Below are 14,840 nucleotides of genomic sequence, written 5' to 3'. Positions count from 1 at the left end.
CTCTCTCTCTCTCTCTCTCTCTCTCTCTCTCTCTCTCTCTCTCTCTCCTTTGAGCATCTTGAGCCCTGGGACTGGCTTTTTTATCTTTGTATTCACATGCTTATAACAGTGAGTGGTACATAATAGGCTTTCAAATTGAGAGTCCCAATATGTATGATAATAAATGAAAAAAAAAATAATGATTTCATATTTAAGGATCACTTTGAATTCTGATTCTGTCATCCATTCCACTTTGGTGTTACCTACAAATTTCCCAAGATTCATTCTCTGTTTACATCCAAGCCATTGATAGATATAGAATAGACGATACAGAGGTAGGTGTAGATATAGATTGGGATGGCCTATGGCACATCTTGGAAAACATACCTTCCGTCTACATTTTACTCCCGATCAATGTAACATTTTGAGAAGAGAAGGTCATTAAATATTTCAAATAATTTGACATCTATGAGTCAGTCAAGTGAAATAGTACCTTGACTATATTCTCTTTATATTTTGCATATGCTTTTTCATATTACTTGGCTGAAAATGGGCAAAAAGGATCAAAAGACTTCTCCTGTTTGCTGCTTTATGGAAAAAAAATATTTACATCGTAACTAGTAATAAGCACTCATACTAATGTGTCTCCCAATTCATTCTAGAATTTTGCTAGAAATCAACATTGAATTCAGCAATCCATAATTTACCCATTTCTTAAAATTGGGATTTTTGTCCACCTTTAATCTCTATGATTTAGTGCCTATTCTTTTACATTCTTGGAATAAAATCTTTCCAGGCCTGGAAATTTGAAGACATTTAAATTGCCCAGGTAATAATTTACTGCCACCTCATCTGCCAGAACTTTAATTCGTTTTTACAATGTTTATCCTACCCCTTCTACAGGGAAGATTTAGTTTCTTGCTGGAGAAGATGAATGAAACACAGGAGTTGAAAATCCTGGCTTTCCTCTTAAATTTGTTGCTAGGTCACTATCTTCCTTAAGTCACAAGCTTTTCTGAATAAACCTCACAAATATAGATACTTTTCTTTTTTGATTTCAGGATATTTCATGAACCTGAATCTCATTCTGGCCAGAAGCCTTCTTGACACTATGTATACACGTTCACGGCACATATAATATCTGTCTCTTATGTCTCACTTTTCATTTTTTATTGCACGGTTTTTAAGATATGAACAAAAGACCCTTGTATGATTATATTAACTTAATCACATCCTTCTTTTCTGAAAATAGTGATTCAAATCATTTCTACAATTTGTCATCTTCGTTAGATGCAATTATTTGTAAGCAATTTTGATTTGGGATGGAAGGGGGATTCTATGCAAATTTACTCTGTACAAAATTACTTCCTTCAGAAACTTCACTTTTCTGTGAATCTGGCTTTATTTACCTTTGATAGAGACATGGCTGTAATTATTTGAGCCCCTGCTTTGTTAGGTTCCTGCATTTTTATAGAAAGTCAATCTTCTTCCCAGCTGCCCTACTTATTACATCCTATACAACTACATACATATGTGGGAACAGAAACACACTTCCCTCCAGGAACTTTTTGTGGAGTATAAATTCAAACTCATTGTCCCTGGACGGTTTTAAAGACTGAACGGAGAGAAACAATCATTTCACAATGGATTGAACTTCAAAGTATTTCTTTAACTGAATTTCATTTTGATATAATATCATGTCCTATAAGGTATATCACAAAACAAGAAACATCCCTATGGAATTCATTGCTTTGCTAACTCACAGGATATTGCTGAGGCTGCTGTCATATTTCTATGCCCCCCACTATAAACTACTTCTATATTATGTACTAGAAGAGTTATAATTTCCCAGTGAATCTTTAAATTGATTCTGCTTTCCTCTTCAAGAAAGTTAAGATGCAAATTTGTGACTCTCATTAAAAGTGTGCAGTATACTGGGGCGCCTGGGTGGCTCAGTCAGTTAAGCGGCCGACTTCGGCTCAGGTCATGATTTCACGGTCCGTGAGTTCGAGCCCTGCGTCGGGCCCTGTGCTGACAGCTCAGAGCCTGGAGCCTGTTTCAGATTCTGTGTCTCCCTCTCTCTGACCCTCCCCCATTCATGCTCTGTCTCTCTCTGTCTCAAAAATAAATAAACATTAAAAAAAATTTAAAAAAAAAGTGTGCAGTATAAAGGGGTGCCTTGGTGGCTCAGTCTGTTAAGCGTCTGACTCTCGATTTTGGATCAGGTCATGATCTTGAGGTCTTGAAACTGAGTTCTGTGTAGAGCTCCCCACTAAGCATGGAGCCTGCTTGTGATTCTCTCTCTCCCTATGTCCCTGCCTCCCCCCACCCCATTCATGCTTGCACTCTCTCAGAATAAACTTAAAAAAAAAAGTGTGCAGTATAGGAATTCATGCTTTGCATTTTAGTATTAGCTTCATATTTTGAGCTTATACCTCCAGTTACTTGCCATGTCCACATCTTTGTGAATCTCCACAAATTCTTTTTGTGATAGTGTAAGATAAAAATAAAATAAAACTATCCTGTATTTCTTCTTCCTCCTATTATAAAGTTACAATGGTACTTTCTCCTAAGGGCCCCTACTTTTTCCAGTCCAATCCTGTTTCTTATTGGTCGTCATTGAAACCAACTATCATATACATCATCTGTGAAATCAGCAGATAGAATATTTTCATGTCCATTATAAACTTATTAACACATAAATATATCCAGTGGGCATTAAAATCAAATGCCATCTGGGTACTTGACATGCTTTTCCTTCTCCTAGCCTGTCAAAAGTTTATCAGATGCTTTACTTTGGGTATAATATTTTCTGCAGAAGTACAATTAATTGAAATTTTTCATCATTACTGTATTATACCTCTGTGCTAGCCCTATAATATGTATTAGGAAAACATACATCCCTGCTTGTGAAATTCCCATAACAATATCACCCGTTTGTTTTTCATCCATTTGTGTAGTGTGTGTGTGTTTTAACTTCAGTTCTTATGTCAGGTGGATTATTGCAAAACTAGAAAGGAGGCAAAAACTATTTATTTATTTACCTGAAATGCACATTTTGTGGAGTTTTTTGATGTTGGCTTCGGGGAAGAGTCTGAAGATTATACTCAGGAAGCATATTCTATGAAGCATGTTAAATAAGCACCATGTTTATATTCTTTTATTTTCAATAATCCAAATGGCTTGCAAGTTTTAATATAATCAGATATTAGATTTAGCCTGACCGCATTTCTCATTAAAATTAGGCAACTTTTTTTTATAGCTATTTCCAACTCTCTCTTTCATGTTTTTGAGGATTTTAATAGGAGTATTTGATTTTGGTCATCTGTATTGGATTCAAATCCAGTTCCCATTTACTTTCTGTTTTGAGGCAGCCTCTGGTCAGCACTTCCTTGAGATTCACAACGTCCCTCAGTTTTGGCAGGAGAAAGAAAAAAGAGAAAGAAGCACAGAAGTAGAAAAGGGAACATATCAAGGGACTGTGTCCTGGCATAGTCACGTCACGTCGGTATCCTTACCTGTTCATAAGCCAACTCTGAAGACAGTTCCCAGTAGGAAGCTTAAAAATGCTTTGTGCTCCAAGGAAACATTGTTGAGGAACCCAAGACGACTGAGAGTCAACAATCATGAGGGTGAAAGTTATAAACATATTGTTTACATGTATAAGAATATAAAATACATAGGCATCATTACTTTTATAAACCAAAGCAATTTGGATGGAAAAGTAGAAAGCCATTTTTACTAATCGCCACTTCTATTGTTATAAGACAACCAGCAAAATGTGTGGCTGCAGTAGGAAGGTTTTTGATTTTGTGGTTTCAGGATCAAACTTCGCACTGGGTGCCTTTGAGTTTGGACATTCAAGCCAAACCTTTCAAGCTTTTTGACATTGTGAAGTAACAGTCTTATAAGAAATCAAAGGATGAAAAATTCCGTGCAAGTGAAGGTTGGCTCATGCATTTTAAAGGCAGGTTTGACTTGAATATATTAGGGTGTAGGGTGAAGCTGCTGGTGGAGATAAGATGGCTACTCAAGAAATAAAAAAGAGAGACATTCTGTTTTCAAACCCGGAAGGAAGACAACAACTTGATCTCTAATATCTATTCCTGCTGCAGGGAAATTTACAGTGAGAAAAGAGGGCAACAAAATAACTCTCGGAATTATTTTATCTGAATTACATCAAATGATCCAAATTCTTCTCAAAAATGGTTTTCAAAATCCCTCAGATATGTTTTTCTAAATGCTAATAATTTCATAGAGATGGTATTTAAACACCTTTATTTCCTAATTTGTTGACAAAAAAGCAGAAAATCATAATAAATGTTAGTATGTATCTCCTGTGCCATTCTAGTACATTTTTTATGATTTATTAAAGTACTAACCTGTACAGTTCAAATATGAACAATAACTTTATGGAGAATTTATTAAACTTTTCTAAAATAGGAATTTTGTTGTGACATAAACTTTACAAGGTAAGATTGCTAGATCAGCCTTGGAATTTTCCTCATCAGATTTCATAATTCTTACCTAAGGAAAAGTTTTAACTTTGTTGTTGAGATAGAATTTCTTGGATAACTACAGCTGCTGTTTAAGGAAATTATTATTTTTTATCTGGTGCATTCACTGTAGTTAATAAGGCGTGATTGGATCCATGGTGATGAAGAGCATATAAAAGTGCAATATATTATTAAATTCAACATCTCATGTTGATGCAGGGTCAAAGTTGAGAAATTTAGCACTCATAAGCCAAAAAAAACTTTAGAATTTTAAGCTCTGAAACAAAATGCATTATGCATTTAAAAAATAAATGCCATATATTGTGATAAGCATTTACCAGGAAAGGGAAAGAGTATGCAAAATATAAATTTATATATGTAGGAGTCTGCAAGAATTGAAAAATCACCATATTAATAACATTGGAAAAAAGTATTTTGGCATGCTAAATGCTCAGTTTTAATGCTGCTTGAATCCTGTATTCACTATTTTTATTATTCTACTTAGATAAAGTCAGTATGCAATTGAAAAGAAAATATGAAAAGCAAAGCATATACAAAGCCACATAATAGAAAACACATTTTTTATACCCTCCCCCAGATTAATTCAGGATTTCATTCCCACCAACCATCATGATTTACGGACAGCCTTCAATTAATTGCAGTCATCACACTATATTATAATTATATATTTCCTTGCTTTATTCATTTATATCCACTGAGCCCTCTGTGTGAAAGGAATGTCTACCTCTGTATCCCAGTGCCTAATCTCTACACCTATTCAGTGTATGACACATAATCAGTAGTCATTATAAGTTGTTTGATCAAGGAACAAATATATGTATATGTGAATGTAGGATAAAGCACGGAGTAGAAGGAATGTATGGTGCTTTGGGCAGAACTATAAATTTGAAATATTTTTAGATGTTGTGGAATTCAGGTACTAAAAAAATTCACTTCCAGATGTTATTTAACTGTAACTTAAGGGAAAGAATACACTTCCACCAGTGCTTTGTGCAAAGGCCATTCGATCCAATGGAAAATTTCTTAATTTTATCATCTTTGGAAGAAACCCTTCCATCCTGACCGTGCTAATTAATCTGGATCCTGTCTAGTTCCATTCTGTATCCTGGAAAGTGATGTGGAAATGCATGATGTACCCATGTGTTGTCACACTATGTTTTGTTTTGCTTTGTTTGCAGTGCAAGGTTGGGTGTAATGCTTTTGGTTCTTTTCATACAAAACTCCAGAGAAGGCACAGCATTTCATGCGTCTTTTGGCCCAGGCAGCATTTTCAGCCATTGTGTTCAGTGAATAATGCACTTGCAGGTTTTCGTTTTGTCAGTGATCACTTAGAGCCCGTAATCTTGTAGTTTGGATTATTTCCCCCAAAACTTATTACCTTACATCTACTCTCGCTAGATGAAGCTCATATGCTGATATGCCACTTTCATGCCCACTTACCGGGACTTGCAGGAGTCTTCCTGAATGCCATCCCTGTCACTTCAGCATTTCCGTATCCACTAGAGCTTACTGTCATGTGAGCATATAGAGAGTTCACGACATATAACCTCTTTAACTGCATTTAAAAAGATACTAGAAGTACTATTGGTTTCAGAGCAAATGCCTTGGATGGTTCAGTGTGGGGTACAGTAAAGAGGGTTTGTGGCACAATTCTGAGACTCTCTGTTTCACAGAAGTTAGTCTTTTTTTCCCCTCCGCATCTGTCAGAACCAACAGGCATTTCCTCCTGTGCATCTGTCTACTTTTTTTGCATCTGTGAGCTTTGGGCTGCCTGCCTTCTTGGGTTAGCTTGCTTCTGGCAGAGAATGGATATGTGCTTGTAGATGCAGGGTCCTTGACCTTGCTAATCTTTTTGACTGGCTTTTTTTTTTTTTTTTGCTATCACAAGCTTTATTGATGTATGATTGACACATAAAAACTATATATATGTATATGTATATATATATATATATATACATATACATATATATATATATATACATATATATATATATATCTGTGGCATACTGTGCAATGTTTTGATACACATATACATTGTGAAATGATTGCTTTTGAGCTGTTTGCTTAAAGTGTGTGATATATCAGGAAAGGGGACCTGACTGTAGAATTAAATAGTAACATAGACCTTGACTTTACCTTCTATTTGCACATGAATGAGCAATTTCATTGGGGTTTCTCCCCCCATCTGCTGAGGAGATCCTAATGTCTAAATACAAGGTTTGGAAGATTACATGAGAGAGCATATTACATATCATGGTGTATCGTATTTTATATCATTTACACAATGAAGCACAGTCTTCAGGATACTTTATTCCCTTCATGTCTTATAGCTGTTTCTCCTTTAATCTGAACCTCATTATTTTCCCCACTGCCCTGATGAGGCCCGCTCTCTTTTACTGTGCCCATCTGACCTCTTGTCCCTGTTTTCCTGCTTCTGTCATCTACCAGGTGACTTCTGTCCAGTGTGGCTAATTTCTGACTAAACATCCCCCTCATTAGGCAGCTTTGAAAAGAAAAAAACCTCACAAACAGGTTTTAGAAATTCTTTGATTCTCTATAAATCATGCTTGCCTATTTATTTTTTATTTTCCCAGATCATGTGTGTCAACTACTTGGGCGTAATTTCCCCTTACATTATCACCAGCATATACTGAACAAAACACTCCTGCCCAGATGCAGGGGTCTTGGGAATACAGCATGGAAGTGATCTTTGAAAGTGCTGCCAGCATTGGAGACTTTGGGGTGGTTCTGGTTTGGGTAGGAACATTCCCCATAAAGGGCCAGAGTTAAAAATAATATGAAGGGCAAGTTGCTATTTTGGTGGAGGAGAGGAGTTATAAATCAAACTCCTCTGTCAGAAGGATAATCTATAATTAGGAGGGTCTAGTGAAAGGCAAGGTGACAAGTATATCCTATCCAGGCTGGCCAGCCACACACAAAGTAAGATAAGGTGATAAGGTTAAACGGAACAATTCTAGGCTATTAGGGAGATCCCTTCTATTTTTTTCTTTTCTTTTAAAAATTTTTTTTTAGAGATAGAGAACAAGCGAGTCAGGGAAAGGAGCAGAGGAAGAGAGAGAATCTTAAGCAGGCTCCATGCTCAGTGTGGAGCCCAACATGGGGCTCTATCCTACAACCTTGCAATGCTGGCCTGAGCCAAGCTCAAGAGTCAGACGCTCAGCTGACTGAGCCACCCAGGTGCCCCAAGGAGAACCCTTTTAGAGAGTACGCAATCCAGTGGCACAGAGGAAGTCATCAAGGTTAGAGTAGCAGCGTGAACTGAAGCAGAGCACTCCACGCCTAGTTCCAAAATGTATACAGTAAACATGAGGAGATTTGGAAACCTGAAAAATATAGAACAGTAACTTACTGAGCATCTGAGGGCTTTATGTACATTGGCTTAAATTCTCAAAACAAAAAATATTCTTAAGATAATAAAGATGGCTTAGTTTGGGTTGTTCCCAAATATGACTCTTAGAAAATATTTGGGTGCAAGCCAGTAAAGAGTCCATTAATAAACCCATGACCACTGTGAGAGATCCTACCGGAGACCTCTGAGTAACTATGTAGAATATACTTCAGAATTGTTCTTCCAAGAAGCAAGGACAATGAAGTGTTTAGCCACAAACTCCCATCTTTCCTTGGTTGAGGACTACTCCTGGAAACACTAATTTCCCTGAACTACTGTTTTGCCCTACATGTTGGAAGAAGCTTTCAATGACTAAAGAAACAGAGAAACATAGGTGCTAGAGGGTAGGGAATTGTCCATGGCAGCTATCAATGACTTCCAACATGGACTAAGAAGCATATGGGTGGGGCAATAACAGTGTCTGCTACCAAGGGGAAGTATATAATCCTTTCCATGTAAGCAGCTGAAGAGAGGGAGAGGCTCTGTTCCAAAACACTGATATCAACATATGATATTGTCTTACTTCAGCCACTCAGATCCAGGACCTGTGGTTAAGTTGCATCAGTGCATTTCAGTCTTTTCCACAAAAATTAACATTACATCAGGACCAGGAACTAGCATTTACTTTATGTGCTTCTTTAGTACCCAGCGCAGTGTTTTCCTGAAACGAACTATGTTCATTTCCAGTGAGATTAGAAAGCAGCTGCTCCATAAGATCCCCTTTTCCCTAAAAAATCAGAGCATTTGCTAATGGTAACCTGCTTCCCTATGTCTATTTCCATAATGCTTCCAATCCCAGAGGATCCAAATACACAGAATTAGCAATTACCGTACAGCACATTTAGCGTACTTAGAAGCCTCTTTGCCCACCGTTGGAATGCGGCCACAGGGATGGAGCACAACAGCTGTGCAGTAGCTACAATAACACACTGTAAAAATGTGCGATGCATAGCCTGACCAGTATGTGTTACCCATATAGCAGGTTGCACATTTGCAGTCTCAGAGTCGCCTCTAGATCACATTTGAACTTCTAGTATCAAGAGTATGTAGTAATATTTAAAGTAATTATCTTTAGGAGGATAAGAGCAATTCATACTATCCTTTAATCTTGCCCATTAGAATCGGAAGTGAGAGCAGCAGTCCACAAAGGGCCAATGTCTTTGTTATGAAACTGAATGCCCAGTAAGCAGGAACCTGTGTCCTGGGAGGTATGTATGCTGTGCCGTGTAGGGTGATGATGGTGACATCACAGGCACGTAAGTGGTTATTCGTAGTATGCAGACTCTTGTACATATGCTATTTACTGCTCATAAAGCACCCACTTTGCAGATGGGGATATAAAGACCCAAAGAAGAGATGCATATCACACAGGATCACAGAATTGTAGCAAGAAAAGTGTAGGCTTCAAGCCTGTTTGTTGTTTTTGTATCCTATGTCATTCCCACCACACGGGACCACTTCTGTATGTAGTGAGACATGGGCCTGTGGAGGGTTCAGTGGCTAACCAGGTGAAGTAAAAGCCCACTACTTCCTTTTAAAGCATCCTATACATTGTAAGTGGAGAGTTCCGTGGACTCAAAAATGTACTAAACTAGGTATCAGAAGATGATTCTTCTAGCCCTGGCACTTATGCTTACTGCTGTATGATCTTGGATTAGTCACTTTATATACGTGAGTCTCCGTTTCCTCTCTTTAAGTCTGTGAATTTTGATTGCTTCCATGGTAATTTTCCATGCTTTTATAACAGAGATTGTAGACACTTAAAGTGCTATATAAAAGGAAGGTAACCATCACTCATTGAGGACCAGACACTACCCAGAATTCTTTGTACATTTTGGTTTTCATTAACTTTTCATACAGTTAGTTGTAGGTAATGAAACCCATTTTACATGAGGAAAAATTAAAGCTCATTGAGTTATAGTTTCTTACCAGAGATCGCAAAGCTTCTAAGTGGGAACAGAATTTAAACTCAAGCCTATGTGATTTTGAGCCCTGTGCTGTCTTCAGTGCATCTGAGGCCAATCCCAGGGTCTTCCCTATCATGGTGTGGAACGGGAATGTTTACCTGAATCTGTACTAATGCAGATCATCAATGAAAGTAGAAAGTCTGCAAATGTTCAGACAATCAGGATTTCCACCTCTCATGGAAAGAGGGTTAGCCAACTCAAGTTTTAGACACCAACAGGTCTGCCTCTTCTCCCTGACCATGATCTTTTCTCTTTTGCCCTCCCCATTCTCTTGTCCCAACATTAATGCTTTATCTCACTGTCCACCACTGATTAGAACCTTCATTAGGCCCTTGGGAAGGAATAGTTCTTGCCCTCAAGAAGAGATGACAAGCAAACAGGCAGGTATAAAACAGCATGCTCATTATGCACCTCAAGGGAGGTAAGCTTGGGAAAGTGCTATTGGAGACAACCTGGAGACTCAATCTGGAGAACAGCTCCCTCCCCACCCACCAATGAAAAGAAACCCCTAACTCCTATTCATAATAAGGCACAAACATGTGAATGATAGGGTTGGAAATGTTCCCTTTCATCAGAAGTGTTTCCAGACTTGTAATAAAAACATGTAACAACCTGAGTGACTTGAGGACTAACCCATCAGAGTAGAGACGGGTATGCACTGAGACCCCCTGCTCTGCCAATGTGAATTTAGCTGCTGGAGCACAGGGAAGGCCAGGAGGTCCCAGGAGAAGGCTGTGGTGGCCATAGCTGAGGAGTGGGGTTGGGACAGAAGTACTAGAGGGTCAAGATGGTGGCTTGATTCTGCAACTGATGTTGAGATATACCAGTTTTCACAACTAATAAACTCCTCTAGTACCAGTTGAATACCAGTCCTACTATTTGCTTTTAGAGGCCACTCCTCTATTTGCATTAAGCTTTCCTGAGATTTGCCTTAAGCCCTGCTATGATATTTCATGCATCTATAGGCCACAGAAAGAGGTGCCCCAGTAATCACTCCATGTGCACAGCCACCTGCTTTATGAGTGGGTAATACCACATATCTACAGACTATGAGAGAAACCTTAGAAAATTATTCCAAGTTAAGACTTGATCAGAGGAGAATCGATTGGTGACTTGTGAACACTCCTTGTTTAACTTCACTGAAATGGTAAAAAGCATAACAGCATTAAAACACTTTTACGCTCTATCATTGAGAAAGCAGTTTCATATATACGATGTTATTTCCTTTTCACTGCATTTCTGTGGATTGAGCAGGGCTGTTATCATTATTATCCCAAATTAACAGATAAGGAAATGGAGATGCAGGAAGTATAACTAACAGAGTCAAGCAGTGAGCAAATGATAAGATCTGGTGACTCCTGAGGAGGTGAAAATGGGCTTTGGGTCTGAGAGCCTGAAACTGAAGTCTGGCTCCACCTCTATTGCTGGATGACCATAAACAAGATCTCCTTGAAACACATTAGCATCAGCTCCTCTTTTGTCAATTAGGGAAGTATCAGTTATCTACCTCCTCGGCTTGTCTTGAGGTTTCAGTGAGGCAATGTTGGGATGCTACACAGCGCTTGCCCACAGAAAGCGCTCGATCAGTGGTGGCTCCTCCTGTTAGAAAGCTGGTCAACAGACTCCTAACTCCATGTCCTCATCACTGTGCACCACCTTTTTTACACCTACTCATGATACACCCACAAACCCCACCTCGTATTAGAAAATCAAAACAGAATCCTGAATAATTTCAAATACCAACGGTTGTTAGTATGTTCTTTTAGTACTAAGTGCTGTGTGATAATATTTACATATTTGGTGCCAATGACAAAAGTACTAAGGAAAACAAACCCATATAAGCAAATAAAAATATTTTACATTTTGATTTCTAATATGTGAATCTCTCCATTCTACAGAATAGTATTTGAAGCTCCTTATCATAGTAAGATATTGATTAATTTTACAGACAAAACACTGGGACTAGTAAAGTTCTAGAGAATGGCAATGCACATATCACATCCAGAACGATTTGTTTTCTCAAATCTGTCTTGTGCAATAAACCATTCTATACAATTTTTCCATTGGGTTTTCCAAGCTGTCAACCAGTGGACTTCAACTCCTCACATTTTGTTTTAGGAGTGGGGCAGGGGAGGGTTTATTGGATAAAAAGATGAGTTTTTCATAGTCTCCTGAACCTAATAAGATTTGTGTGTATCTTTAGAAGGTGCAAATTTCACGGTCTAGGAAGGAAAATATTTCATTTGAAAGCCTTTTCTGAGATGATTGAAAAAATTGCCAAAACAATTCAAAAATGGCTTAGAAGACAGAGTATGGGTTAAAATAGGGATGTAATTCTTATCTTTGTATTTTATTTGAGGCAATCTGTTCCTTGCTCTGTGAGTCAGTAAGCATTTTGCTTTACTCTGTATTTGGAAATTGCATACATATCCCTAGACACTGAATTCTTCCTAAGTTTCTTGGACACACAGCTACTGGTCACGGCTACTAAAAATTCACTGCCATTGTAGGGTTCAGCACTAGCTGTTGAATAAGAACTGTTGTAGAGGACATACCCCATCTCTGTCTTAAAGCTCTGCAAATCTGGATTTCTCGGCCTACCACAACCACACATGTGACTCATTAGCTGTCTTAAGCTTATCAAAACCATAGGGTCAAATACCCAACCTAATTGTTTCCTGGTGCTTAAAAAATACTGGGCGGCTTCAAATCTCAGTGAGTGGCATCATATGAAATTTCTTCCAAAGCACAAATTCCTCTCTCAGGTATTTCAGGACTTCCAAAACTGGCCCCCTGTTTTTCAGAGGGAAGACTTAGGGGCCAAGTAAAATTTGCAGAAGTAATGCCATATTTACCATTATTAGATCTGGTCCTCATTTGTTTTTAATGTTTATTTATTTTGAAGAGAGAGAGAGGGAGTAGGGGAGGGGCAGGGAGAGAAGGAGACACAGAATCCAAAGCAGCCTCCAGGTTCCAGGCTCCGATCTGTCTGCACAGAGCCCAGTGCAAGGCTGAAACCCACCAACCATGAAATCATGATCTGAGCTGAAGTCGGACACTTAAGCAACTAAACCACTCAGGTGCCCCAGATCTGGGCCTCGTTTGTAATGAAAAGTGTTATCTCTACAGTTAGCACCTTTCAAGGTGCAAGTAGTCCTGAGAGAGGGAATCTCTGAACTTCTAGCCTTCATTTTTGCCTTAGCCTTGGCTGTGTTCTTCCCTGTTTTGGAGTATGCATTGTTCCCTTTTAGTTACTTAAATCCTGGGCATTCTTCCAAGCCCAGATCAAGCTTTCCTTACCTGCTACAGTTTTAGCTTCCCCTTTCCCTTCTCTGAACAATTAATGAATTCGCCTGTAAGTTTCACCATAACACATTTGAACGAATAACCACAAAGGGGAGAATTAAAGATAGAGAGGTAGATGCTACTGGGAAAGTTAATGTAAGGACAACTTTTATTCAGAGCAGCCAAAAGGGGGAAATAGGTTGGCTTGTGAGGTAATAACATCCTGATCACAGAAGATAGCTAATAGTTGGCTGAACAGTGGTTTGGGGGCCCTGTTCCAGGGACTCATCTATTAGATGTGCCATGAAAAAGACTGTAGGATCCCTGAGATTATATCATTTTATACTTTCAATAACATGTAGATTCATTGTGAAGAAGGCTTTACCTTATGCTGCTTTTGTATCTTAAAAAGCAAGACATGTAGCAGGCAGCACTTAATTCAAAAGTGATTGATTTGTATTTGTTTTGCTAGTTCGTTTCCTCTTATATCAAGAGGTAGAGGGCAACAAGGAAAAGACTTAGAGGGAGAAGAAGCTTACAAAAAATGTCATACAAAACTTGCAGCATATATAAAATAAGCTTAATTTATAGCTCTTCGTGTGATATCTTTCATTACTTTTTACTAACAGAGACATGCAGTCTAGGCCTCCTGATTAAGGTGATGCCAGGTCTGGTCACAGGAAAAAACAAAAATCTGAAAAATACATTTATAACTTGATACCACTCAGAAGAAAAGGTTCTCTTTTATTCTGAATTCGTAATTCAATCTCATTGGTTTCTTGCCTTTTCTTAAGGGTGATAAAAAAGAACTAGTCCTTATGGTATTTTGTTGTGATTGTTGTTTCAAAGAGCTCACACCCTTTCTTATTTAATCCTCAGTAGAGTCCTATGTAGAAGTTTTCAGTAAAAGTAATACCTTGTCAATTTACCAGAGGAAACTAAGGCTCAAAGGGGTTAAGTGACTTGGTCAAAATCATGCAGCCATTAATAACCACAATCCCAATCTTTACTCTTAAACCCACTGATTTAAATCCATAGTAACACTGGCAGCATAATATAATGTATTTTCTTAAATTTCTATTTATTTATTTTGAGAGACAGCATGCATGAGGAAGGGAGGGGCAAAGGGAGAGGGAGAGAGAGAATCCCAAGAAGGCTCTGCACCCTCAGCACAAAGCCCGACATGGGGCTTGATCCCACGAACCATGAGATCAGAGCCAAAATCAAGAGTCAGAGGCTTAACCTACTAAGTCACCCAGGTGCCCCTAATGTAATGTATATGGCAACTTGCAAGGGTTGATAAGTCAGCTTAATCTAGGCAAAAGAAACTTTAAATACAAATATTTATGTACTGGCAGAAGAACAGACACTCAGATCAATGGAACAGAATAGAGAACCCAGAAATGGACCCACAAATGTATGGCCAACTCATCTTGGACAAAGCAGGAAAGAATATCCAATGAAATAAAGACAGTCTCTTCAGCAAGTGGTGCCAGGAAAACTTAACAGCAACATGCATAAGAATGAACCTGGACCACTTTCTTATACCATACACAAAAATAAACTCAAAGTGGATGAAAAAAGACCTCAATGTAAGACAGGAAGCCATCAAAATCCTCGAGGAGAAAGCAGGCAAAACCTCTTTGATCTTGCCTGCAACAATTTCTTAACACGTCTCCGGAA

The sequence above is a fragment of the Panthera uncia genome, chromosome C2, assembly GCF_023721935.1.
Source record: "Panthera uncia isolate 11264 chromosome C2, Puncia_PCG_1.0, whole genome shotgun sequence".
NCBI lineage: Eukaryota > Metazoa > Chordata > Mammalia > Carnivora > Felidae > Panthera > Panthera uncia.
The sequence above is the reverse complement of the archived record's forward strand: the minus strand, read 5'-3'. Positions refer to the sequence as shown.